This window comes from Streptopelia decaocto (assembly GCF_964273445.1).
Source record: "Streptopelia decaocto genome assembly, chromosome: 1".
NCBI lineage: Eukaryota > Metazoa > Chordata > Aves > Columbiformes > Columbidae > Streptopelia > Streptopelia decaocto.
This window is the reverse complement of record NC_138663.1, coordinates 180,277,336-180,303,569: the sequence shown is the minus strand read 5'-3', so window position 1 is coordinate 180,303,569 and position 26,234 is coordinate 180,277,336. Positions and strand designations below refer to the sequence as shown.

The 26,234-nt window shown below is 41.4% G+C and overlaps 1 protein-coding gene across 3 annotated transcripts in view; it reads left to right on the top strand.

Moving 5' to 3' along the window:
- The first annotated feature begins 10,744 nt into the window (after positions 1–10,744).
- ENOX1 (ecto-NOX disulfide-thiol exchanger 1) overlaps positions 10,745–26,234 on the top strand; it is a 361,050-nt gene continuing 345,560 nt past the window's right edge. For 2 of the 3 annotated variants that reach the window (XM_082057097.1, XM_082057090.1), the window contains exon 1: positions 10,745–10,880. The gene's annotated coding sequence lies outside the window, so the exon portion shown is untranslated. Of the gene's footprint in view, positions 10,881–11,019; positions 11,138–26,234 lie in introns of those variants that run through there. The other variant, XM_082057091.1, reaches the window with a different exon arrangement.

Here is a 26,234-nt window from a genome sequence, read left to right as displayed (position 1 = left end):
CTTTCCTTCTCCTATAATGATCATCAGGCTTTTTAAGAAAGCAGCAAAAATGCTTTAGAAATGACGGCACTGACATAACATCATTGCCACTTGACATTGCAAGAAAGACAAATTGCATCTTTTGGTCTGCAAAGAGTTTGCCAAGTCCAAGTTGCCTCACAACATTCTGCAGCAAATTTGGTTAGCACAGTCGAGGAAAAATGATTGTCTGCACTCAAATGATTGGTGTTTTCACTTTCTTTGTTCCCATTCCCAAATCTGTAGCTCTTTGATACAGCAAATCAGTGCTAAGAGGGAAGTGTGAAGTGTCTGTCAGCGGATGGCCCAGCATCAAAACAGACCAATTAGCAATGTCCCCATCTGCTGCCCAGACTCATACTTGCTCCCTGCCTGTTCCTGGAGCCAAGAATTGAACTGGAAGCCATGGGTTTCATGCACAGCAGCAGCGGCCACTTTCTCCAATGTTACACATTGTCTAGAGAACTTCTTAAAGGAGCTGGCGAATGGAAGTATGGTCAGCACCTTTCCTACAGGAGCTGGGCCTCTTCTCTTAAATCTTAATGCTGTTCAAGACATCACTACAGAATGGTTGGGGTCCAATTAAGACAGAAGGTTAGCGTTGGTGCCAAAAAGAGAGCTCTTACCCTTTCACACCTGTACTGGGACAGAAACTGCCCTGCCTAGTGAAAGGCACCAGTGTGCTGAATATCCTCTTCATTAGATTAAAATCTTACAGCAACCTGAGACTGATGAAAAATATAAAGGGAGACTAGTGATTCTGTATCTAGCAGGATATCAAATCTATATAACTTCAGGTTTGCAATATCAGTCCATTAACTACTGAGTAAACTGAATAAAGTGAGAAGAAAGTGTTTGCACACATTGACACAAACACAGTCTGTTAGATTGGGTCTGCATGCTAACCACAAAATGTATACCACTTTTATTGTCATAAACTTCCTTGTGGCCTTCAGTTACCCCCTTTGGAAAGTCCTGATTGCACAGGTGGCAATAGGGTTCGCAACCTCAGTTCTACGATTTTACTGTCCAGAAACCTCTAATTTTAAGGGCTGTATGAAAGGCTTTCCACAGTAACTCGAGTGTTCCCAGTCCTTTCCAGCACAACTCCAAATGGAGTCGTATTGCCTTAAATTCCTCAGTGTGTGGCTGCTGCCAAAACTCATACTCTTGAGGGCTACATAAAAATCTTAACTTGGGGTCTGGGAGTGGAGATGGCGCACTGCTGTGATAGCTGCTGTCTTTGCACTTCTGAGTCAGGCATGGAGAAATCTACATCTCTATCAAGATATGGTTTCCATTATCCCCTCTAATTTTAAAGTCTAAAAGGACTCCATGAGGCACAGATAAAAATGATCTTCATTGATAGGAGATGAAGCTGGAGCCCGAGGAGCTGCAACTTGCTCTGATGCAGGTTTCATTTGTAGCAATAAAAGTCCTGATAACCTGAATTTCCATCATGTCCTGCTTATCTGTTTCTTACCAGCTGAAGATTATAAAGACAAACGCATCTTTTACGAGAAGGAAAACTGAAGGAGAGCACCTTCCTATGGATTTGAATCTGGTGGGGTGTCTGATGTCTGAGAAGAGCTCCAACTTGTGCTTTTTCCTCCAAAGGGGCACTAACAGTCACTCTGCTTTCTGTGAAGTGCTTGACAAAACTGGGTATTTCTGAGACTGATGCTGTGATCTGTGCCAGATGCTGTGACTGCAGTAGTCTCTTTTTCTCCGAAAATCAGACTAAAATAGCTCTATAGCTGATTTTGCTTTTTCAAGCATATTATCCAGACACATTAAAAGTAACAAAAGCAAATAAAAAAGATATTCTGTAGCAGTTGCTTTACTCAGGGCATCCAGTTTAGCCCCAGAAGAGGTGCCAAGACTGCTTAGTGCCCCTAAGAGTAGAACATGGCACAGTTCATGTAGTTTTCTGAGGCATTAGTCTGAAAGTCAAAATTTGTTCCTGGTATAAATCAGGAATAATACTGAGCTCTGAGAAAGAAATCGACCTGTAACTTCTCTGTCTGTCAGTATACTTCTTCTGTCAGGGCTGTTTACATTTTCTTCTTAGTTTAATAGTAGAAACTGGAGTGGGTGGAAGGGAAAAATCAAGCATGATTGGCTATTCTTTTTCTAACAGAAAATTAATTGGGAGGGAGCTCTCCTCTGCTCTCTGTGGAGTCTCATCACTGATTTTTCCTATGGGATGGCTGCATCTGGTTCAGTTTAGCTGTATCTGTCTTCAGTATTGACCCTTCATCCAGTTTCATGTCTGCTTGAACGCTGCCTTTTCTCCCTCGCTTGCATCTTGCCATTTTTCCTTCTTCTACTACTCTTATTTCATTTTAGGCTTTTTTGCTTTATGGAAACCCCTGTAAATCATTCCAAGATCCACTGTCAGGAAGTGTGCTAGCTACAGTCATGTTGGCTTGATTTCTTTGGTGTTCCAATGTGGTAGCTATACTGTGCAGTCAAACCCTGACACTGATCAAAAAGAAAGCAAGCCAGTAGATGGCACCATTTATTATGTTATAGAAGATTCATAACCAAAGCCTAGAGGGTTTTTCCCTAAACCTAGCTGTCAGCAAAACATAAATCAGCCCTCCATTTTTAGAGATGTTACTGACAAGCTTAGTAGAGACCTCACTTTATATCCTTTCCCAGGGCTTCCTAGGAAGGATTCAGTGGCAATGCCTTAAATGGAAAAACATTTTAGAAACAATAATGGAACTAGAGGTCAATAGGGTACAGCCCTGGGGAGCTTTCTTCTGTTTTGCTCTTAAAACATACCCCATTGCTTCTTTGCTTTTTCCATTCTATTAAGTAACAGATTTGCTTTGAGGCGTATCTCCAAACCCAGTAACTTTGGAAGAGATTCAGGCAATGGTCAGTTACAAACATGGTTAAGCTCTTCTGTAATAATGAATAGTACTATTTTCTTACAACATATAGCAGCTGTTACCTAGCAGCTCAGCTCTTGGAGTGGTTCAGAACACTAATGAAGTACACCTCCCAACACTTCTGTCAGATAGGGAATATTAATTCCCCAAGAGTCCTGTTGACCTCAGTGGGTGCTTGCGTGGTTTTACGTGTCTGAGAAAGAGATACTTATGTGAGTAAAGACTACACAACCAGGAATAAACAATGTAATATATTTTGTGCCATTTCAAGCATTTATTTCCCATCTCTGTGGATGAAAAAAAGAAAAGAGTTTTGCCTTTCAGGAGTAAACCTCCACAGCATTTTTGGTAGGGGATCAGACTGCTTGCTTGTAGGCTACCTACAGGCTTCCAATTGATAGCACATGCACTGTGTGTGTTTCAAAGACAGATTTAGTGACTTCAGTGTCATTTACTATTAAAGGTAGAAAGCAGTTGTTCTTTCTAATCTACTGCTGCACAGCCAATGTAATTTTAATACTGTATGCTGTAGAAAAGGAGAGAAATGCAATGCTGAAACATTTAACAGGATATATTTTTCCATCTTTATTTTAAGTTATGAAAACTGTCTGCAAAAAGCTAGTAAGTAGTTCCAGTCAATGATAGTTTCCTGGCATCAAAAGATTTAGAAAATGAAATGAAATATCCAGCTGAAAAAAAACACCAAGAGGAGAAGACAAAGAAGAGAACAACTTGGATTTTCTATATTTATCTGTGCTCTTCATGTGTTATATGTGTCCGCTTCACTGGGCTGTCAATTTTAATTGGACTGCAACCTGCTGTAGTTGGGTTCACACTGGTTCAATTAAAAAATCCTGTCGTTACTTTTTTTTTTCCATATTGCCCGTAAATAGGAGTATTGTAGGAGTAATAATGTTAACCCCAGTGTTCTGGCAGAATGCCAGCTCAGGTAATTATATTCCGCCTATGGAAATTTCAGTCACCATTTCAGCTGAATACATTCGTCTTCAATTCCATCCCTGATCGTCACGTTGTATAGCACTTCTGTGTATTGCTAAAGAGCCACTCCAAATGCTGCATTTTAGTGATCGCTGAACTAAGGAGGAATAAAAACCAGGATCTCTCCTTCTCATAAAATTCTAGACTATTTACAACATCAAAGTGCAATATGGGAGGTCAGAGTCACTTGAATTAAGGATTACTTGCTGAAAGTATGCAGGGAAAGTATGGATGGACTATATAGTTAATGGTTTGTGGAAACTTTGCACAGTGATCTGGTTATGACAAAGAACAATGGAAGGATTTTGTAGTATCACTCAGGAAGATCTTCACAAGCAAGGTGGCTCAGGCTGAGACTTTGACTTAAAGAATGGTTTAGCTTGGGAAAAATAATCCTTCAACAGCCTAACCGATAGGTTTGCACAAGGACTTCTCATCACCTAAGGCAAAAGGAAGAGGGGCAGTTGCTGAAAAAATTGTGAGAGTGCCCACAGAGAAGGTGAAAAGGTGATATTGTACATAATTTTCTGCATTGCTGTTGTTATGAATGGTTAAAAAAAAAAAAAAAAAGAAAAAAAAGTAGGTAGGACTAGGTTCTTCTAGAATAGGTTCTTCTAGGATGTTTACTTTTGTCTGTTTTGAAAATTGCCATGGTGTTGAAAAAATATACATTTGTCTACAAAATAATCAGTAGCAGTTTAAGTCGGCATTTGTTGATATTAACATGAGAAAGGCTGAGCAACTCTCTGCTTTCAATGTGCCTCCCTACCCCTGAAATGGAGTGATAAGATGTGCATACCCCATCTAAGTGTTAAGAACAGGGCTTATACTTGCTTTGGGTGACTTCTAAACAAAAATGAAATTTCTGTTAACAACTGAGCAAAATAGCGATAAAGCACAATGGGCACTCAGGAAATCAGCAGCAAAGAGACAGCATAAAGGTCAAAACACCAACCTTCGCTTCCGAAAGATCTCTGAAGCCAGGGAGGTGTGTGCTGACTCAAATGGCAGAGACATATCTAATTCTCACAGACTTTTGATGATGATTTGGCACCTACCTGTCACTTGTGCCTTGGGGACATCTCCAGCTTACAAATATTGTTAGCTTTTACTTCATTAGGTGGAAACTGAAACTGCATTTTAGAATTTGTCACTCTGCTATTCAGCTTGTGTTATGCACACCGTCTGTCTATCTGTGTTTACTGAGCATACCTAGTGTTGCCTTGTAAACCGTCTTCATATTTTCTCCTTTGGGACTGTAAAGACTTTGTTCAGCAGATTTTTCCTCATCTAAGTAAGAGTGATTATTTTGATGAGCCTGCTTGAGTTAACCAGAGTTTCGGCGGGGCAGGCCACATGGAGGAGAATCACCTATGTGAGCAATGATGCAAAGTTTGGCCCAAATCTTGTATTTCTGACACGTGGTGGGTTTAAAGTCTCCCAAATTGTATTTACAGACTTGAGGGGGGGAACACAGTTGTTTTCATTTTCTGATGGCGATCGGAAGATGGAAGATGAGCTTCAGGGCTGGTGACAGTTCTCAGACTGACAGCATTAGTGTATGTATCCAATCGTACAGTAACGATGCAATCCGTTAGCGTACCCTACACGGGGAGCTGTCAGGTCTGTAGCAATCCAATTAAGTTACATGGTTTCTAAAGCTAGACGATTTGAGGAAGCTTAAAACAGAGTTAACACTGTGCTCGCTCAACGGCTGTGTCAATTATCTGGTTGGATGTGCTTGTAGCTCTGGCTGCTGAAGCTTGTGGACTTTTTTTTTTCCCCTAGAGCAAGACCAGGGATAACACATTTACGAGTTAATTACTACCTAGCTTTATTATTATTTATTAAATTAGAATCCTGATATATATTTGAAAGAGATGCTCATACCACATGGGGAAAAAAACCCAGCAGAATAAATGGATCGCATAAAGCATTTTTCAGGCTTTTTGCTGACACTGAAATATTAAAATTCTGTGATAGTAACTGAAGTTGTATTAATGAGTGCAGGTGACTGTTTGACCTTTGCTGTGGGAAGTCTATGTGGTTCTTGTCAAAATTTTTTCCTTCTAACCTTTAGTTTCAGATATCTGCCTGCATTTCTGTTTGTGCTTTTCCCATTATCTTTGTATCTGAAATGTGTGAGATAGAAAAGGAAAGAACCTCTGTGGCATAGCTATCTTTTTTTTTAATAACTTCTCTCTTTGTCGCAAGTTAATCAAAAGCCCTGTGTGAAGTCCCCTCTGAGCTCAGCCTTCCATCCGTCCAAGGTGCCTGAGGACCTGTGGTTGGGTAACCCTGTCACGCTCTTAATGCAGGTTCCTCACAGGTGCGTGTGCTTCACTCTTTGTGTAGTAATTTGTTCAAAGAGCTGCATTATATGCTTTGTAGGAAACACAGGCAAGATTACCTCACTTGTCAGAACTCTGCTTATTTTTAACCGGAGGGGTTGCCCACCCTCTCCAAATAATCTAGCACCTTCTTGGCAAAAAGCCCGAGGAAAGAGAAGGGTCACTCACTGTATGCTATCAGCAGCTGGCCACCTTTGTCTCATCTGGAATTAATGTCCAGTCCTCCAAAAATACTCTGCAGCCAATTCTGGGAAGCAAAATCATGTCTGTGACAAAAGTGATTGTAAGATTCATACTGATTTCACTAGGACCATGATTTCAGCCCAGATACACAGATCTAAGTAAATACTATCTTGATCTCATCTGCCACTTCAGAGGGAGAATCAGGAGAGCTGGCCACATCTGTACAGGAGTGAAGACAGTGTAGTTGTCAAGTGCTATGTTTCAGGAAAGGTGAATTGCAAGAGTGAAAGAAAATTTACAAAATAAAGCCAAAAAAGAAGGAACAGTGTGGCTGCACATCCACTTTGGAGATCCTCAGGCCCATCTCAGCTCTGTGAGAGTTCCTCAGAATATGCATTACCAGAGTTGGTAGAACTATTTCATTTTCATACCATGTAACAGAGAGCACATCTTACCCTTTTATGCTATATTTGACTCTGATGGAAAGAAAATGAAATGTTTATCTCAACAGCTGACTTGGCATGAATATTCCCATCAGCTCACTGTCTTGCAGAAAAGATCCTGCTAAGTTCAGTGGTTAGCCAAGCCTGGCCTTCTATGAAGAATACACCACTAATAGGGCTGATATTGGTGGTTGTTTTCTTGCAATGGCTTTAAAAGAGTTGAGCCGTCTATTGCCTCTTGGTCAATTGCTTCATCCACCTTCTTAATATAAAGATATTTATCAATACATATTGATATATTTCTTCCTAGCATTCTGTTTGCAGGCCAGCAAAGCTGACCCATGAAGACAGACGTGCTTGTCTTCCAGTAGAGAAATGACATTCTCAGTACAAAATCAAGTCTTTTGCTGTGAACTCAAGCACAACCTCGTCCGTGGAAGGCAAAGGCTGAAAAAGAAATGAACAAAAATGGCCCATCTACAGTCACTGGCAAAACTCTTGAGAGAAAGCCAGGAAAAAGAAAGGGAATCTGGACAATTTTTAAATGCACAATTTTCCCTTTTATAATGTTTTAATCCCATTTTCTTTACTGCTTTTTCTCTTGCTTTGTTTTTGTTTGTCTCTAGCATGTGCATTCCTGAGGCTTTATGATGCTTCATCTTAAGGGGGAACCTGAAGAGCGTCTTTTGCCTGCTAACGAATAACCTGAATTTTTTTTCATTACTGAAGCCAATCAGAGACAGGAGATTACAGTCGACGGAGGACTGAGATTTGCATATTAACAGTGCGGTTATTGAAGAATAGCTGTCTTGTATTTAGAGCAAACTGTGCCCTCCGATTCGCCAGTACCAGCTGCCAGCCAATGCAGATGAGGGATTCAAAGGTCAGAAGGCTTTTTATTTTTCTTTTTGAGAACCATACAGTACTAATATAAATCAGATAGCGAAACCCGGGTGCAGGAATGCGAGTAAGTGGAGTGAACCTGTTTGGCTCTGGCTCTGTAGCAGCACAGCTGCCGTGCCCTCTCGTTGGCTCTGACACTTCTATCCCTGCATAATGTATCATATTGTGTATATTAATGTTTCGGCTTTACAGTTCTATTTCCATTAGGGGAAGATTGCCTGTGAGCCTCTTAGTGGATAAATAGGAATTTACAGCTTTCAAAAATTCTCTTAAAGCTTGCAGGATCCACAGAAGAAGGAATTACACATGACTATTTTTGAAGCTTTAAAAGGTCCAGAGGGCCTAATTGTGCTTTCAGATATGTCTGTGCAGCTCCAATTGAAGTCTCGGGATACAATGCATGCTTATGAAAGAGTGCTAAAATGAATCCCTTTTTAAATTAAAAAAAAAGATCCTTCAGTTATTAAAAAATTAGACTGAAGTCTTCAGGGTCAAGCCAACAACTTCCCAAGAGCTATTCAGAATGTAACAAAGTGAGGTCTTGGTTGGAACCAGGCATTGTACGAGCCTACAAATAGCAAATCAATGCTGAAACTGTTAGTGAAAATCATGCAAAGAACGTAACAGCTGTTTCTGCAGATTTGTGCATGTGTGTTTGTGTGTACACACTTTTACAGGCAGTTCTATGAAAAGGAAGGAGAGGACAGCCCTAAATTGCTGTAATGAAATAACCTTATCAAGTGGTTTCACACTTCGGTCAGTTACGTTAAACAAGACCAACACTGGCAGAGATATTTTCTTTTACCTCTGTTTTATATCAACCAAGACTTATGCAACAGTCAAGAAGGGTGTGCTTAAAATGTCTGTGTTGTTGTATGTGTGTGTTTCTAAGTACAGTTGCATTCAGTGTTAGGAGAAAGAGATGAAGAAGCAAATTTAAAACAGATAAAGGCAACAAACTTAAGAAATGTACTCAGACGCTGGAGCCTGTGTGATTTTTACAACTAATCCTTGATTTTGCAAGCTAATTCATACTACAGGTGACGTATGCATTGTGCCTAAACTTCTTCATCAGCTTTCTGCATGCTTTTCAAAAGGTGCTTGCTTAAGCATGAACAGGCTTAGGGCCTGTGCTTTAAATGACTGAAAAGATGTGTTTTACTGTAAATAAGATAAAAGAAGATGCCCAAGTTATAATCATGTCTTACTTTCATCACAACTACATCTAACAGAAATGCCTCCAGCAATTTCTCCTTTATTCAGCTATTGGCATTGCCACTAAAGAGCAATGCAAGAACCAGCCAAGTAATAAGCAATCCACATCTGCACAGCTGCGCCAAGAGTGGTTCCTGCTCCTCGGCAGAGATAGTTAACACTTGCCTAAACCCGTGCATTAATTTCCACGTTTCATCCTCCACGTGTGCCCTTGTGTTGCTTGGTATAATTTATGTCAGTATTATTTGCTGTCACTTCTCAGACTGAAGCTGTGACACTAACCCTGCCAGCCAAGGGAAAAAAGCCACACACGGAGGCAACACTAGCCAGTATTGTTTAAATCAGATGAGCCCAGTGGTGTGGAAATTGCTTCTGTTGCATAAGTGTGCTAGCTGGTAAACCCAAACCAATGGGCTGGTGAGCATATATAATTAACCAAATACCTGTGGATGTGACTCTGTACTGCTTTGGTGAAAGAAGTACTGTGGAAAAAGAGAGGCAGGTGATTTTTTCTATCAGATTTTCTTCCTACCACTAGAAATCATAGCTGCTGTGTGCAATATTTAATATCTGATGTTAGTTTCTGCCTTTCAGACACAGCCACTTTTCACTTACCAACTAATAGTCACCTAGAAGTGTGCTGAAGTATATTATAAATGGGCATACAAAGGCTTTCTCTGGCACTAAATCACAACTGTCTCTACAGGAGAAAGGGGCTGCTTACAGCATCCCTGCATGGTTATTCAGGCCAGGACAAGAACAGGATTTTCCTATTCAAATAGTGGGAAGAGTTCAGATTAGCAAACGCCTTTTTCAGGAGCTGAGATGGAGCCACAAGAGGCTTTGTTAGGTCTCTGATCAAGATGAGAGGTTCAGTGGTGTCTTTAGGAGCAGTTCTTGGCTTTGGGGAAGCACTTGTTGCCACCAGCCTCTCTGGGCCCAGCACCTTGTCCGGGGACAGCTGTCCTTGGCCACCTGCCCCATGGCTTCACAGAGGTCAGGTGAGGGCAGGTACTCTCGCCACACTTGAGGTTTGACTTCTGCCTTCGAGATGAATAAGCAAAAAAACCAGATGCTGTAGCAAGGGTTTCCCCTGATGGATGCTGGTTTTAAGCCATGGCTAACCAGGTAGTGTGAACCTCTGCAGACAAGACATGCAACCACTTTTCCCAGGAGGATTTCCAGAGAAAGCACCAATCCCATCGGATAGTATGTAGCTCCCAAACCTGTCCAGAGTGCTGTGAACAGCACCCAGTCATGTTTGACGAGAGGCCTCGGGGAAAACTTCGCTGCAGGATGCTCTGCCGGGGTTTCCAGGAGCATTCCCGGCTTGTGGGGCGTCCGCGCCCGCCGGCGCCCGCTGCAGGGGCGGCACCCGGGCGGGACGGGGGAACCCGGCCCGGCTGCAGACTCCTCGGCGGGGCCGCTGCCCCCGGGACGCCGTGACGCCCCGCGACTGCTCCCGCCGCTGGGCCGTGAGCTCCCCGCCCTCCTCACCGCCCCTCTCCCCCTTCCTCCTCCTCCTCGTCCTCTGGGAGCCTTGCCTCCCCTGCACACCTGCCTCGCCATTTGTCGGCGGCTTTGCTAGGAGGGGAGAATTTTCCCTCGGTCCCTTGCAGCATCCCTCCCCGGCACACACACACACTCACACACACAGGCACACGCACACGCACACAGACAGCGGCACCGCGCTGCCTGTGTATCGGCGGCCGCCGCCTCTCCGGACCCCCGCGCCGCCGGCCCCGCGCTCCCCGCCGCCGCGGGGCGTCCTCCGCCTGCTGCAGCGCCGCCGGACCCGGCAGCCGCCGAAGGGGGGCGGCGGTGGCGGCGGCGGCTCCCGCTGCTCCGCGGCCCCGCACTGGCAGCCGGTAGGTACGGCGGTCCCGCGGTGGTAGCCCTGCCCGGGTGGCTCCCGGCGCAGGAAGCGCTGCGGGGAGACGGGGCGGGCGGGGAGGGAGGAGAGGGCGGCGGGAGCAGGCGCTGCCCCGGCCCCGCCGCAGCCCCGCCGGCAGCGGCCGCCTCGCCCGGCTCCGGCCCCGGCCCCGGCTCCGGTCGCCCGGCGCCGCGGGGCTGTGCGCCGCCCCCGCCGCTGCCCGCCGCACCCCCGGGCACTGGCTCTCCCCCGGTGAGTCAGAAAGTTTGCTCTCCTGGGCGCCAGCTTTTTGTTGTTGTTTGGGGTCCGCCTGTTTAGGGTGGGTTTTTATTTTCCCCTTCCCGCTAGCGGGCTATTTATTTATTTATTTAGATTTTTTTCCTTCCTTTTTTTTTTTTTTTTTTTTTTTTTTTTTAATTGCAGTTGCTGCTGCAGCGGCGGGAGGGACGGGGCTCTCTCTCCTGCCGCTGCCCCCGCCGGGGACAGCCCCGCAGCCTCCCCCGGCGCACGGGCGTGGGCGGGCGGGCAGCGCACTCTGGCAGCCGGGGTCGGACGCCGGGGTCCCTCCCGCTTGCGAACCCTGCTCTCCCCGCAAGAGTTAAGTGGCTGCGGCTGCCAGGACCCCGGCAGCCGCCCTAGCAGTTTGCAGAACAGTTTTTGGTGGCGAGCTCAGGAGGTGACTGTCCCATCCCTCCCCTCGTCTTTCTCTCCCTTCCTTGTGTGAGTGCTTTAAAGCAGGTTTCAGCGAAGCTGTAGGTGACAGGATCTCGTTGTGCGAGCGGTGGGGGACAGGGGGAGCGCTGGGCGCCGTTTTGTCACTAGCCCTGTTACCCTGTTGTTGTAGTGGGTTACCAGCTGGGGAACAGCCGAATCCTACCCTGGCGAGGAGGGATTGGTTGTGGGTCCTGTCCATCTCTCCATCTCTTGTTGCTTTGATCTGATCTCTAGAAGTAGCTTGCTGTTGTCTGGGGTGAGAAGCTGCTGCATTTCACTCTCTTGTTCTTTAATTCTAAATTTGTTTTTGGCGAGGACTCCGGGTTTCTGAAAGGAAGGTTAGAGGCTGAATAAATCCATCTCTGGGCAGGAGAGACAAGAAGCTCTCAGATGCTTCCTGAGAATTGTGTGTCTTCTATGTTGTGTGTTATTACTTTTTATTTATTTATTTATTTATTTTTCAATCACTGGAAGTTCTGCTGTAATATGTCAAAAGCTTTGATGTCCTTTGCAATGTACCTCATTCATTTTTTTTCCTCAAATGTAAAATGGAACGATAAAATGCATAGACATTAATAAATAAGTTGAAAGGACTTTGAAATAGTGCATGTTGTGCATGGTGTGAAATTGCAGATATACATAAAAGAGTAATAATTACTCTGCAGGTTTTATTTAAAATCTTTTCTTCTGGGGCTTTGTGCTGAAGTCTCTTCATCTGACTCTCAGCTTTTAAGTATGATTGTTTTCTGCTGTTGAGGTCTCCGGTCATGTTATGGGGATTCCTTGATAGGCACCCACACTTATTTGGTTGTAATAATCTTTTAATCTCTCATTTTACAAAGACTTGCTACTGTAAAAATACGTGAGATTTGTTATTGTGGCTTTCAATTTTAGATATATTTTCCTGATGCTTTTATTTATTTATTTACTTACCATTTTATTTATATATTTATGTTACAACCGAAGGGGGGAGGGGAGGAAAGAGAGTAAGGAATCACCTCTGACTCTTCTGTCCATCTGAATGTGCAAAAAATGATTACATAAATAAATTAACGCACTGAAACAACCCTGAGCTGAATTCCAAGAACAAAAATGACTCCGGTGTGTGTGCTCACCCACACCAGGCGTTCTGCAGCATGTGGTATTTACAGAACTTGCAGCGTACAGTAGCTCTTGAGTAGTAAGAGAACGTTTTGTATCCTCAGAAGCAAGAGAGTCTTTGACAAGCCGGCAAAACTGTAGATACAGTTGAGGAACGCTGATACATGTGCGAGTGCGTGTGTATATAAATATCACCAGACTGCTTAAGTTCATTTTTCCTCAGGATAGTTTCTCTCCCTCAACCTGGAATATACACATCCCTTCCCCTGAATTTTGAGGCATTTTTCACTCTTCCTCTCTGTGTGTATTCGTTTTAATGTTAGCCTTAATCTCTCTGTAAAATATAAAATAATCTAGTAACAGATTTAGAAGAATCTATTGCCAGGCAAACCAGGCAATAGATCATGAAATCAGACAATAGTATTTTGTTTCCTAGCAACCCCCTACTGCGAACAGAAAACAAAACGATGGTGGATGCTTCTACATCATGATAGCTCTATGTTGAAACATCCAAGTAGTAGGTAGAGAATGGCTAATTGCGCTGTGAGATTTGCTCCTGTTCGTTTCAGCTGCTTTGTTAATATTTTCCTTTTGTAAGAAAGGGATTTGCCAGGGTAAATGCAGTTAAATAGTTAAAATTTCACTATGCTCTCTCAGCTTATTAACAATGTCTGTTAGAATGAAGTGGGCACAAAATTAAGTAGTAACTCTAGAATTTTTGCCAATAGGAGTGATTTGAAATACTCTATGCTTATTACTGGACTATTTCTAAATCTATGCTATTACAGACCCTTGAAAATCAGATTTATCATCTCCTGTATCCAGTATGCAGTACCTTTTTGGACTTTGTCTCATTAATCATCCTTTAGGTTAGAGTTTTAAAACTACATTTGGTGGAATGTATCAAAAGAAAAATCCTTTGCTGCTCACAGGAATGTGAAGTAAAATGCTAAGTGCTGCTTTGCAATGTTTATGTTCTTGGCACCCGGTTCACCCCTTCAAAAGAGCCAGAGCTGTCCCAGTGCAGCGGGATCAGGTCCTAAGGCAGGATCTTTCCAAAAGTGCTTTTGACAATGCAGTAATTCCCTTGGTTAAAGTGCCTGGGTGTTGAAATGGCATCTCAATCCTGAACCAGTCTCAGATGCACTTTGTGCACTGCCATCTATCTGAAAAAAATCCATTAGTGCAAGGTGTGGATTTAAGCTGGGATCTTTGCTCGCTACCTGTCAGGTTGTAGACTCTCGGCAGGTGTTGGTGCTTCGGAGGCTGCTGGAGATGCTGAAATGCAGCAGGGAAAGAAAACTGCAGTCCGCACACATGAGTAGCTGCATGTACAATGTATCAGAGGAGTTTCTAGGCTATTGCCTCTTTGCCAACTTTCTTTTCTTTGTAGGAGAAAGTAGCAGAAAGTTGCCCATGGAGTTTTACCTGCAAGTCTCCTGCTACCCAGCAGCATTTACAATGGTCACACTGTAAATAAAAACAGTGGTAGTTTTCCTATTGGTTCTACTGGTGAATCTGTGGAAGTGAAGGTATTATTTCCATCTGGAAAACTATAAAATCACAAGAAAAATTTGCTGTGGGGCAGACAATGAACTTAACTGTGTATGCATTATTAAACAACAGTATTTGTGCTAGGCATGGGAATGGCATTCTCTGAGTGACTTTGGGGTTCATGACGATATTTAACAGATCCAATATGCAGTCATGTACAATTTATTTGTATTGCCTATAGGTATTTTTCTGGTTCGAGTATTGAGGTACAAAAGTGTTAGAACAGATGCCACCTCCGTAAAAGAGATGGAAGTGGAGCGGTCAGAGAATATTATAATTCTCATAAATATCAATGAGCAGCTACTTTCTTGACTATATTTGAAATCACACATTTTAGTGTCATAGAATGTGTGGATCGTTTAGTTTAGAACATGTTAATTGAATTTTGGAAGGCTTTATGGTTTGAGGGGAAGCAGTTATTTTCCAATTTTTCTTCTCCATTTCTTTCTCAAATGGCACGCCTCCCAAACCTCAAATCTTACAATTAGGTAGTCCACAGATTAAGCTTGGTATGGCTGCCTAATTGCAGTCCCCACTTAGCCTCTGCCTCTGTTTACCAGACAGCAGAATGAAGGAAGGCAAAGAAAACAAAAAGTACAAACAAAAAACAAAGGGGAGAGAAAGGCCGTGAAGTATTGTGTGTGCAAACATTTGGAAGTGATTTTAAACACTGTCCATGAAATTCCTGTTATGCCAACTGCATTCATTGCTGGTGATGAATGTAAAAGCTTACATCTGTTGGCATGTGAGTTGGTGGCTGATGGAAATAGCCAACTCATGACCAAAACTAAAGACTAATACCTTATTCTCCCTTCTCCCCATTAAAAATCCATATATTGAGGAACAGTGAGCTAAGTCCATTGCATTTAAATGCTTTTGGTAGACATAAATTAAGAAATGGGCAGCCTTGCTCTCTCCGTTTAACTGCACAATGATGGTAGCGGCTAATGAGCTGACAGGGAACGTGCTGCATATCTTACTGAGATACACGTACTTTTTCAATTTTTCAAAGGGCTTTTTTAAAATCATTTTTCAAGAGGGAACTGCAGCAACAAGAATGTAGAGTTACTTACTGCATGTTTAAATCCTATAGACTTAATGGTTTCTCTACTCTTGCATATTTACTTAGGTATTTATCTCCTATTCTAACTTGAAGAAAGGAACAAAAGCATGATGTCAATTTTGGACTCTATTGAAGCTTCATTTTTAAATCCTGTAACATAAAAGCATTAAGCTGTCAATTCTTGCCAAATACGGAAAATAAACCATCCAAGTGATTACAGAAACTGAGAATTTGGTTCAGCAAAGCACTGACATGCCTAACTTTTTTTTGTTTGTTTGTTTGTTTAAAACATATGCTTAAGCTCGTATCTTCTTGCTGAGATCAACTGAATTTAAGCATGTTAGGCATCTAATTAAATGCTTTGTTAAATAGGGGCCTTGAGCAAAACCTATAACCTTTGAAACCAGCATCTTTGCTTTTGAGTAAACAGAACTTAAGTAGAATTCTGAAAGGATAGTAGAGTGAAGGGAACAAATTTAGGGAAAGGCAAGTTCATAGGAGTCTCAAATTGGGAATGTACTGATGGGTAATAGCAATGCTGGAAGGGATCTAGAATTAAGACCCAGCAGGAATTAATACATGAGTCTGTAGTGTAACTTGATTACAGAACAGCACGGTTTGTGGTTAAGCTGACAAGAAAAAGGTACGGTGTCCATGAACAAAGAGGTGGGATTCCCTTTTTAGAAGAATCTGTTATGAACACATCTGAAAACTCTGAATATTGTACCAACAGGAAGATATTTGCAGTTTGAATGAAGCTTAGAGAGAGCAACATAATACTTGAGGGTCTGGAGGAACTAGATGAAGGGAAATATTAAAAAACAGACGTATTTCTAGGCTGGCACTGAATGCGGGAAGATAAGTTAACTACGTGTAGATATTTGAAATATATTGTAATAAAAGGAATCTGGGGGATGTGTGGTGGGGTGTCTTTATGTGGGAGAATACCTAGGAATAGATCGAGAAATCAAGGAAATAAAAGTTTAAGATGAATTCTGGGCAAAAACTTAATGACAGAAAAATGTGTTGGAGCCTTTACTAGTCCAGGTGTAGTGAGAGCCCCCCGTCCCTCTTCTGCCATCTAAAATAAGAGTAGGCAAGTCAGTAGCAAATGTACTGAAGGAGGCAATTCTGTGTTTTCCAGGAGACAGAGTACAAGATGTAGCAGCCTTTTTTCATGTCTCTGTTTCACTCTAGCTTTAGCTGAAGGTTACAAGAGAAACTAGGTCAGATATTGGGTCAGCTTTTCTCAACCTGGAGTGTTCGTGCTTTGGTCAAGCAGCTTCCAGTGAGAAGACAGTTGGGTTTGATGCTTTTATAAATGCATAAATCAGGACAGGGCCATCCTATGGGCTCAGGTTTTGCCGATGCTGGGATGGTGGATGTGCAAGGATTGGCTACAGTAGATTTTTTAATAAACAGCTCTGTTTTTTTTTTTTTGCTTTTTTGTTTTTTGTTTGTTTGTTTGTTTTTTAATTGTTTGTTTTCCCTTTTGAAAACAATGAGCATCCTGGGGTGTTGTAGATGGCACAGAGGTGACAGCTTCTTGTTTGTTGACAGTTTCTGCAGCATTTTCTTTCATCACCTAAGGATACTTACTGCCATCAGGTAGCAGTGATGGATAGCGAGTACTACTGCTTCCTTCCAGTGCCCACATCATGATGTCCTGAACTCGTAGCAACTGTCCCCTGTGATCTGGCTGGTCTGTGTGAGTCCTGATGACTCAGTGACATGGTTTTGGGAAGAGGCTGAGACATGTGGATGACCTTTCCCAAGGTGCGTTACTCCCTCACTTATTCAGGCTGGGAGACAGCTCAGCCAGGGAAGATGCAGATTCAATATGTAGTGGCAGTTTCCTTGAGGAGCTCTTCCCTGGAATGATGATATTACATAGGTTTCTTGCAATTCATTTTACTTGAAGAATGTATTCAGAAAAAAAAAATCGTTGTGCAGACTTGATATCATCCGGGAATGTTTTCCGAAAGCCATGGCAGTTGCAGAAGAGGAGGTGAATTTCTGTTTGCCATGCTTTGTGAATACCTGACAGCCAACTATTTAAACAAGGCCTATTTTGGTAGCCACAAGGTAAGAACAAGTAATTCAGAATAACTCTTCCTTGTGCGATATGATTAAAACTGGGATCTTGCAGGAGTACCACACACAGGTGAAAGCTGGTCTGAGGTGGAGCTTCTTGGTGAGATTGACCTTTGGTTTAAGTACTTGATGGTGCAAGAAAGGGTTGTTTTGAAATTGTAAAAGACAAGTTTAGGTTTCATCTAGGTTTTCTGTGTGCATAATAAGATGGAAAAAGCGGGCCTATTAAAAACCAGTAGACTCCAAATACACCCCAAGTGACTGCTTAAAACCAAAAACTCTGATGGATAAGCCAGATTCAGCCCTTGCTGGAGTTTGTCTCTAGGGACTTGTTGAAATGTTGGTGATAGAGATCAGAGAGGAGGTTGAATGAAGCTGGGGGAAGGTTGTTTTTTTCAGCAGAACATGAAGATTTAGGCTGAAATTGTTGTCAATGCATTGTTGATGTTAGAGGGACAGTTTGATGGGTAGATAATTTGTTGATGGATGGATAAGGTAGATAAAAGGAACCCATACAACTGAGTGGATCAAGCTCAGTAGTTGCTGGCAATGAAATTGGGTAGATTGGTTTATATTTAGCATTACTTTTGTATGTTAATAGCGCTTTTCTGTATGTGTTTAAGATCAGAGTTGTTGGATGGAATCCTTTAGACTGAAAGATGCTGTGTGTGAGATAGCAGGGAGAAGCTAGGTCAACGACAATCTTAATTACAATTTGTTTTTCTTAATAGATTTTTAGATATTTTTAGAGTTAAGTTAAATGAGGCTCTGAACCATTTTTTTATACAGGTATTTTCAATATAGTGTTAGCATTTAGGATGTGGGGTTTGGTATACTAGATCTCATCAACATACGGTGAGGAACAGTCCCTCCCTGGCCAAAGTGGATAACAGACAACTATTTTGGTATGACACACTGGCTTTATGTAGATTTTAAGGGGGTCTGTGCCCTACATACAGCGTAAAAATGCATCAGGATGTAGCAGCTCTGACTGGGGTACAATACAGTGAGAGTTTAACAGTATATTTTTCAGCTCTGTTTAGACTTACCCATACCTGTTAGGAAGCATTTTGCCAGAAAAGCAAAGAAGACATGAAATAGAAGTAGCTGATAAAGGCGTGGAGTGGACTTAGGGAGGTGGAATGCAATAATGAGAATGAGAGCGTGCTCTTAGAACAGGTGCTGGTACTCGTGCCCTTATGAGGAGAGTCAGGAAGACTTTCAGCGATGACAAATAAGTTTGTTTCATCTGAAAGTAGCAGATTGCTTCCTAATATTTTGCTGCTCTGACATTCTGTGAAATTGTGTTATATCCTAATTCAGTTGCTCCTCTGCATGTAGAATAAGAGCTTGCTATTTTCTACCAAGCGAAGCGGTTCCTTCTCATTCCACAGTGATAGTGGCCTGTATTTTGGTGGCAAAGATCCACATACTAATCTCTTCTGATGACTTATGATGGATGTTGGCATTACTTCAACACTGACTCAGAAGAAAGAGTTGCATTTACCAAATAAGTGATCCACTTAGTTTATTGAGAGTTTTCCTTGGAGGTGTGACCCTTGCTTAGCAGTGAAAGCTGCGGAGATCACAACTCAGGCTAATAGAGTTATAGATGCATCAAAAAAGTGTGTGTTTATGTTCCATTGCTGGCTGATACAGATGATGGGAACCTGGATGTAAACAAGCACTCTGTGTGGATTTACTAGCTGCAAATAGGTGGTCTGTTCATGCATCCTCGTGCCTCCTCTGCACCTGCACATCTGGCTTCCACTGTCTTCACGCAGAGCATAAACAGAGTTGTCAGTGGCAGGCTGTTACGTGTGAAAGCCAAAGACTTAAAAGTCCTGGAAAGTGTGTTTGATTTAGAATCTTTGTGTTGCCTTTCCATTAGCTGCCCTAAAATGAACATCTCTTAGATTAACTTTATTTCAGCAAATGAAGGCACCCTTGGCCAGTTGCTTGGTTCAAGATTATTAATATCTTAACAGTAAGCAGAAACACTGTTTATACTGATGGCTGTTTTTCTGCAATGTAATCTCCCATTTTGTATGAAACAGATAGCCATTACCATTTTATTTCATTGACAGCCTGTGAGAGAACGTGCATTTCCAGTCCCTAGAGGGAGCTGGGCTAAACTTGAGCTGATGCACTCCAAGTGACAGGCTTGGTGTACTGCTGCCAATCTACTTAGCTATCCAGTTTCTTGCCAATTCTGTAAGGTTAATACTATTACAGAAAAAACATGTGAAACCAGGTGCTGTGCGTGTATCATTAGTTGGGTTTTGCAGTTTTATTTTTCATGATGCATTTGTTTAACTTGTGTATCATTTTACAGAACATACGTAATGTGTAGTTTATGTTGGTTTATTTTGCTAAATAGAAGGCATCTGTAATTTCAGCCTGGGAAGGAAACTCTTAACATTTTTAAAGTAAAAGAGAAAGGCTGAAAAATTGGAATTATTTTTAAGTTTCTTGGAAAATATTAAGGGAGATTATGTAACTGCATAAAGTCTCTGGGGGAAATGAAAGAGAAGGCTCACTGACAATAAAAGAACAGAGCAGCTGCTTAATGTAATCCACTCTCCATGGGTAGTGATGAGAAGGAAGAGAATGGAGAACTGTGCAGTCAAAGTAGGCTTCATTTGTTTGAATCTGGAAAGAGGCAGCGCATCTGACAGGGCAGCTTTGTATAAGGCCAGCTTGCTAGTCCCTCACCTAAGTTTACCTTTTCCATTATAACAAAGTTGATTCTGTGCGGTACTATATACTACAAATAAAACAGAAACGATAAAAGTAATAATTTTCAGGGTCATCTTGCCCAAGAACAAAGGGAGTAGTGTGAAGCAAGTGAGTCAACCCACTGTAATCAAACAATTCTTCTGTACCTAAAGTATAAATGTTACCCGAGTAGCTAGACAGAAAAGTCTAGTGGTCATCTTGAAATCGTGCAGAAAATCCGTTTCTTTCGGTTCTTCAATGTCAGATGAGCTGTCAGATGAAACTGAGTATTGAATTGAAAGGAGAAGATTGAATTTGGTAATCCTGAAAATGACATGCTTTGACAACCCTGTCATCATTGAAATATGGCTGTGATGATCACTGAAGTCACTGTTCTTGTTGTTTTAGTGGCTCTTCAATGTCACTTCATTCTAGAGGAATCAGTTTGTCTTTGTTATCAGGGAGAACAAAGAGCAATAACCACTCCTATCTTAAACACTAGGAAAACGAAGACTTCAAACTTTGTAAGAAACTTCCTTTTGCACTAACATTGCTGTCAGCATAACAAAAAATAGAACAATATAGGGTGAATGAACAATATAGGGTGAGATGTAAGCCTATGTGTACTGCCCTTTAACAGATATTTAAATTCACTGTTAAATGGATGAAGGAAAAGGGAAATGCAGAGCTAAAACCCCAAACCTATTATAAAATAAACAGCACTTCTATTAATGCAAGTTGGTTCAGTGGATGTGAGAAGTGTTCAGATAGTGGCTGTAAGCATCTGTGCAAGGAGGGATGCAGACCTTTGCAACGCTCTCCATCATGTCTCTAAGGGATGCCGTGGAATGGCTGTGTGACAAGGAGGTGTTCTGTAAGTGCCTGAGGAGCAAATGTAGTAGTGGCAGAAACAAACTGAAATAAGAACTGAAGTAGGTTTGTCCTGATTCTGAGTACATCTCAGTGAGTAAGAGCCATCTGTGTAATTAGGAGTTGGCTGGAAAAAAGATTTTATGCTCCTTTCCTTCAGTTTCTCTTGGACATTCTCTAAAGAAGATCTTTGTTTTTGCCTCTACTCTGTGGTTCTCAATAATGCAAGTTTATTGAAATTGAGCGTGACTTTTGTAAAAAAAAATTTATATGGCAAGATACTCTTCAGAGAACTGATAATCTTAGGAAGGCAACTAGTGATGGTGTCAGGGTTTAATCTCAGCTGGCAACTAGGACCATGCAGCTACTCGCTCATCTCACTACCTGGGATGGGGGAGAGAATCGAAAGGGAAGGGAGAAGCTCATAGGTTGAGAGAAGAACAGTTTAATACGATAGCAAAAGAAGAGATTATAATAATGGTAATATGTATACAAAGTAAGTGATAAACAATGCAGTTGCTCACCACTTGGTGAGACCCACCTTGTCCCTGAGCAGTGATTGCAAACTCTGGTCCCGTACAGCTGATCCCAGAAGAGCAGAGACCTGGACAGCAGTTTGCTCTTGAACATAATTGCACCAAACAGTCAGTCTTGGAAAAGAGAGTGCCCCAGTCTTGAACAGCTGATCCCAGGAGAAAAGACTGAGCTGGAAATCCAGCTCTAGCTATATATGGAACATGATGCTAATGGTAGGGAATAGCTCATTGACCAGCCTGGATGTCAATCTAGGTGCTGTCCTGTTATGCTCCTTCCCAACTTCTATGTGCACCTGCAGCTGGAAAGCTGAAAAAGTCCTCCATCTCCTTGTCAACAGCCAAAACATCAGTAGGCTCTCACATTATTTTCATACCAACTTCAAAACACAGCGCAGCTACTTTGAAGAAAAAATTAACTGTACCAGGCAAAGGCATGGGAATTTCAGTGTATTTTTACATTGTTCTCATACTGAATCCAAACCAGAAGATTGTGCTAGCTACTAAAAAGAAAAGATTCTAACTAGTATGAAGAAAATTAACTTGATCCCAGCAAAACCAACACAGATAGTTTCAGAAAGATTTTGATCAGCTACAGCCTGATGACACTTCAGTTCAAGTCGAAACATTCTTCCTCTAGCTTGCAAATAAATTACACCTAATATTTGAGAAAAATATTGAAGGAGGCCTCAGCATCTGTAGGAGCTGAATGACAAGATTAACGCTTTGAGTGATGAGGAAGAACAGGAAGAAGTCTGACATATGAGGAAAAAAATCTGCAATGCCCACAGTCAGTATTAGGCTGAATATTTTGCAAGAAATAACAAGTTTAGGAATTTTTTTCTAGTTGCAGGGATGCAGAAGGGTCCTAGAATGGATTGTGGGGCTTTACCAGTTGAAGTCTTCAAGAACACAGTAAATATAGCTGTGTTGTCTTTACATAACACAACTGATCCTGTTGTATAGTTGTTTCCACCTCTACTTGTCTGTGATTCTCACCAAACCTCACAGTGAGTGGGATAAAGGAAATGGGACAGTCAGAAGGAGTGTGGTGTCATAACTTAAACTGAAATCCAGATGATCAGTCTGTTATCCTGGGTCATGTCACAGCAGTGGAAAATGTAGCCATCAAGTTATAGGAGACACTGGCTGTTGAACATGGCTGTTTCAGCCTTGAAAATATTTTCTTCCCTGCCCAACCCAATGTGGAGCATTTTGACATGTTACACTGTTAGGCTTGAAACATTTGATAAATTCACTTTTTCACACATGATCCCTTGCTAAAGCAACTTCAGGTTCAGGGCTGACTGTTGCAGAATCATCATAAAGCATAGGTAGAGAGAAAATTAATCTGTCTTCAATAAACTCACGTAGATACATCCCAAGTTGTTAAAGCACAACTAAAAATATACTAAAAGGATGGTAGGCCAGACTGTTTAGAGACTTGAGACTCAGCTATGACATTTTTGTGTATCTTATTTAGAACTGCATGCTTTTGGTTTTGGACCACATTGGAGGAATAATCATGTTACAAAATGAATTCAGTAGTCTGTGGTTTGTGTTTTAGCTAGTAAAAACTTTACGGACTTCTTACAGTATTTCCAGTGGCTGTCTTTGGGCAGAGGAAGAAAGTTGTCTGAGTTAGGGGAAGTGTGTGGGGAAAAGAGTACTGGAGTAATGGACTCCAGTTTCTGCTTTTCTCCAGTTATTCACTCCATAGCTAGTAGCAAAAGCAGCATGTAGACCAACAGAAATAACAAAATATGTAAGGAGTACCAGAATGCAAGTTCTCTTGGCAGAGAATTTTGAAGTCTCCTAGGAAATAAATTTGTTCCTGTGCATTATGTGTCGATGGAGATTGCGTCTTTTTTACATGAGCCACTAAGATGCATGGGGCCAGAGTCTGATCTCCAATGATTTAAATTTTGAGTAAGAAATATTCATAAGTTATACTACAATAACAGATTACAATCTGGTTCTTATTTTGCAGGATTTGAGTATGGTTATAAAAGGGATATTCATCTTCATTTTCTAAATGTGCAGCAAGTTATCTAATTAATCCAATATTGTCTTCATTCTGGAGGAGGTTGTTTAACTTGAATTTCGTTGTCAAATACCATACAGACAAGCTCATTTGGTGGTAACATTAACTAATGATAGAGTTATCCAGATATACAGTTCTATCGTTAACTTGAATTACAGTGTAACTCCAATTGTTTTCAATAGAGAAAGACCACATTGCTGAAAGGAAGAAAGCACGCTATTTTTGCAGTCACTATGCAATTAACTCATATAACCTCTGTGCTCATCATGCTTTGTGTAAGATCCAGGGTGACCAACTGTAGGTCACTTACATGAGAACAAAGACCCTGGGGCTGAGAGACAGTTTATTAAGATAATATGGTGGTGTGAAGAGCAGCGGTCACAGGAGTTGCCAGTGAAAGTGCGTCTATATTTCATGTATACTTGCGGTAAATAAGAGATGCCTGAGGTGGGATGTTTTGAATTCTGAAGGACGGAGAGAATAACCATATAAATGTAGCAGAGTGAGCATGGAGCCAACTACGCCCATTTTTCTGCAGGTTTTCCTTCAGTGGTGATTGTGGATTTTCTGATACAAGGTTGAGTACCTTCCATTCAAACCGTGGGATGTTTATTATTCTTCTCCTTTATTCAGCCACTTATTTTCATGAAAATGAGGGGACTCTGCCCTCAGTTTTTGTTGACCAATGTCACCCAAAGTTAGTGAAGAGAAGGGAGGAGAAAGAGATGAAGATGCAGACAGAGCATCATTTAAGGTTTTTTCTCAGGAAGTAGGGCTAAATATATTTTTTCTCAGGCATTTCTATTTCCAGATGGGAAAAAGAAAAGTTGAATTGAATTCTTTCATCCATGTCAAGGAATACAAAGTGTGTTGCCACTTGCTGATGCCTCAGCGTATTTGTCACTGGGAAGCCCACAGCATTGTGCTTTCTAAATGGTCTATGAAAAATGGACATACAATCTGTTTAAAACAAAATAAACTTGTTGCTTTTATCTGTTAAAGCAAAACAAAGCTGCTATGGTTTGTAGACCACTTGTTGCCCTTAGAATGTGCTTAATGGCAAGTCTGGTGCATTCCTACTGGCCATAGTAAGAGAAGCAAGTTATCCCTCACAATGTTACTTTAAACATTTCCTGTATCTAATTTTGTTCTAAAAATCTTTGATAATGTATAGCTGAGTTTGAAAGTGTCTTGCTCCTGCTCTACAAGAACATCAGAATTTTCTATCCAAAGCACAAAGAAAACGCTTAAGATTCAGTTTTCCAAACCCTTCCCCCTTCTTCAAACATTCATATGGAAATACACTATTAACTGTGAAATTCCCTAGCAACCTTAGCAGCCTAGAAGAAGGGATCCAAAACCTAGCAATCCTCAATTCACAAGAGAATTTGTACTCTCTATTGTTAATATTCATTATATTATAAGAAGTGATTTGAGAAATTCTTTTCAGGGTTTCTCTTCTTTCTTTCTCTTACTCCGATGGTTTTGTTGGAACAGTGAAATATTCACTGGTGGAAAGCGGAACCCAAAGCTTCTTTCTTACCATCTCATTCTGGAAAGCCGTCAGAAAATCCACTTTATTTCATATGGATTCCTTTGCTGATTGCTTTAACAGCCTGTATTTTTTTTTTCCTGATAAATTAGTCACTTACAGCTGATATAAAAATTATTAGGACTTTATAACATAATACATGGTTTGATAACTCTGCTTAATGAGAGAATTCCTAATTTCAAATACATGGTGGCAGTAGTATGTGCTTCTGCATGTTGTACCATGATGGATTTTGTACCTCTTAATTCTCTTACTTAGTAACTAAGACTAGTCATCCTAAAAGATCCAGAGCTGAAGCTCTGGTTTGCAGTGTTTCAGGTGTTTAAGTGCAGAAAATCACTCATGCATTGCTTCAGCTCAGCCTTAATCCCACAAGAGGTAAGTTCTGGCAAAAAGTCCCACTGCTTGACAGAGACAGGACTGGACCCTGAGCTGTCAGCATTGAATGAAGCTTTGTTAGCTAAGGAAGTGAATTTCACTTTCCTTCCACCTCTGGTTTCTAGAGTAATTTTCTGGGTAGGAATGTAGAGCTGTGGTGTTTGCAGTTGTTTTGTTTGTTTGGTTTTTTTTCCCTTTAATTTTAAGCCATCCTTTCTGTATGTCTATCTCCCTAGCTCTTTTTGTCTTGCCTTCTTTCCTTTCATTTTTTAAACCCTCCTTACTCCTCATCTTTGTGTCTGTCTGTCTCATGTCTTTTTGCCGTGGCCTCCATTTTCTTCTTTTCCTTTACATAACAGACTTGCTATTTTCTGTTTAATGCATTGTCCTCTTTGTTACTTTCTTTTTCTTTGCTCTCTTCATCCTTTCTGTTTACTTTTCCTCTATTTTTTTTTTTTAAGATTATTAGGCTCTGTCATAAAGATCCTAATTAATTTATTTATACAGGGTTAAGATTGTAGACCTTATTTTTAATTACTATTTTTCTTTCAGTTTATATTTGAAATTTGTCACAAGTGCTCTCTTTCTGGAATACCATTTCATCTATTCTAACTTTTTTTTTATCCTGTGCGAGTGACAGAAACGTGCCTGTGTCATATGAAGTAAAGACGGGTAGTGGATGTAGCCCAGCAGTGCTGTAGGACCACACTTAATTTCTTCGTGTTTGA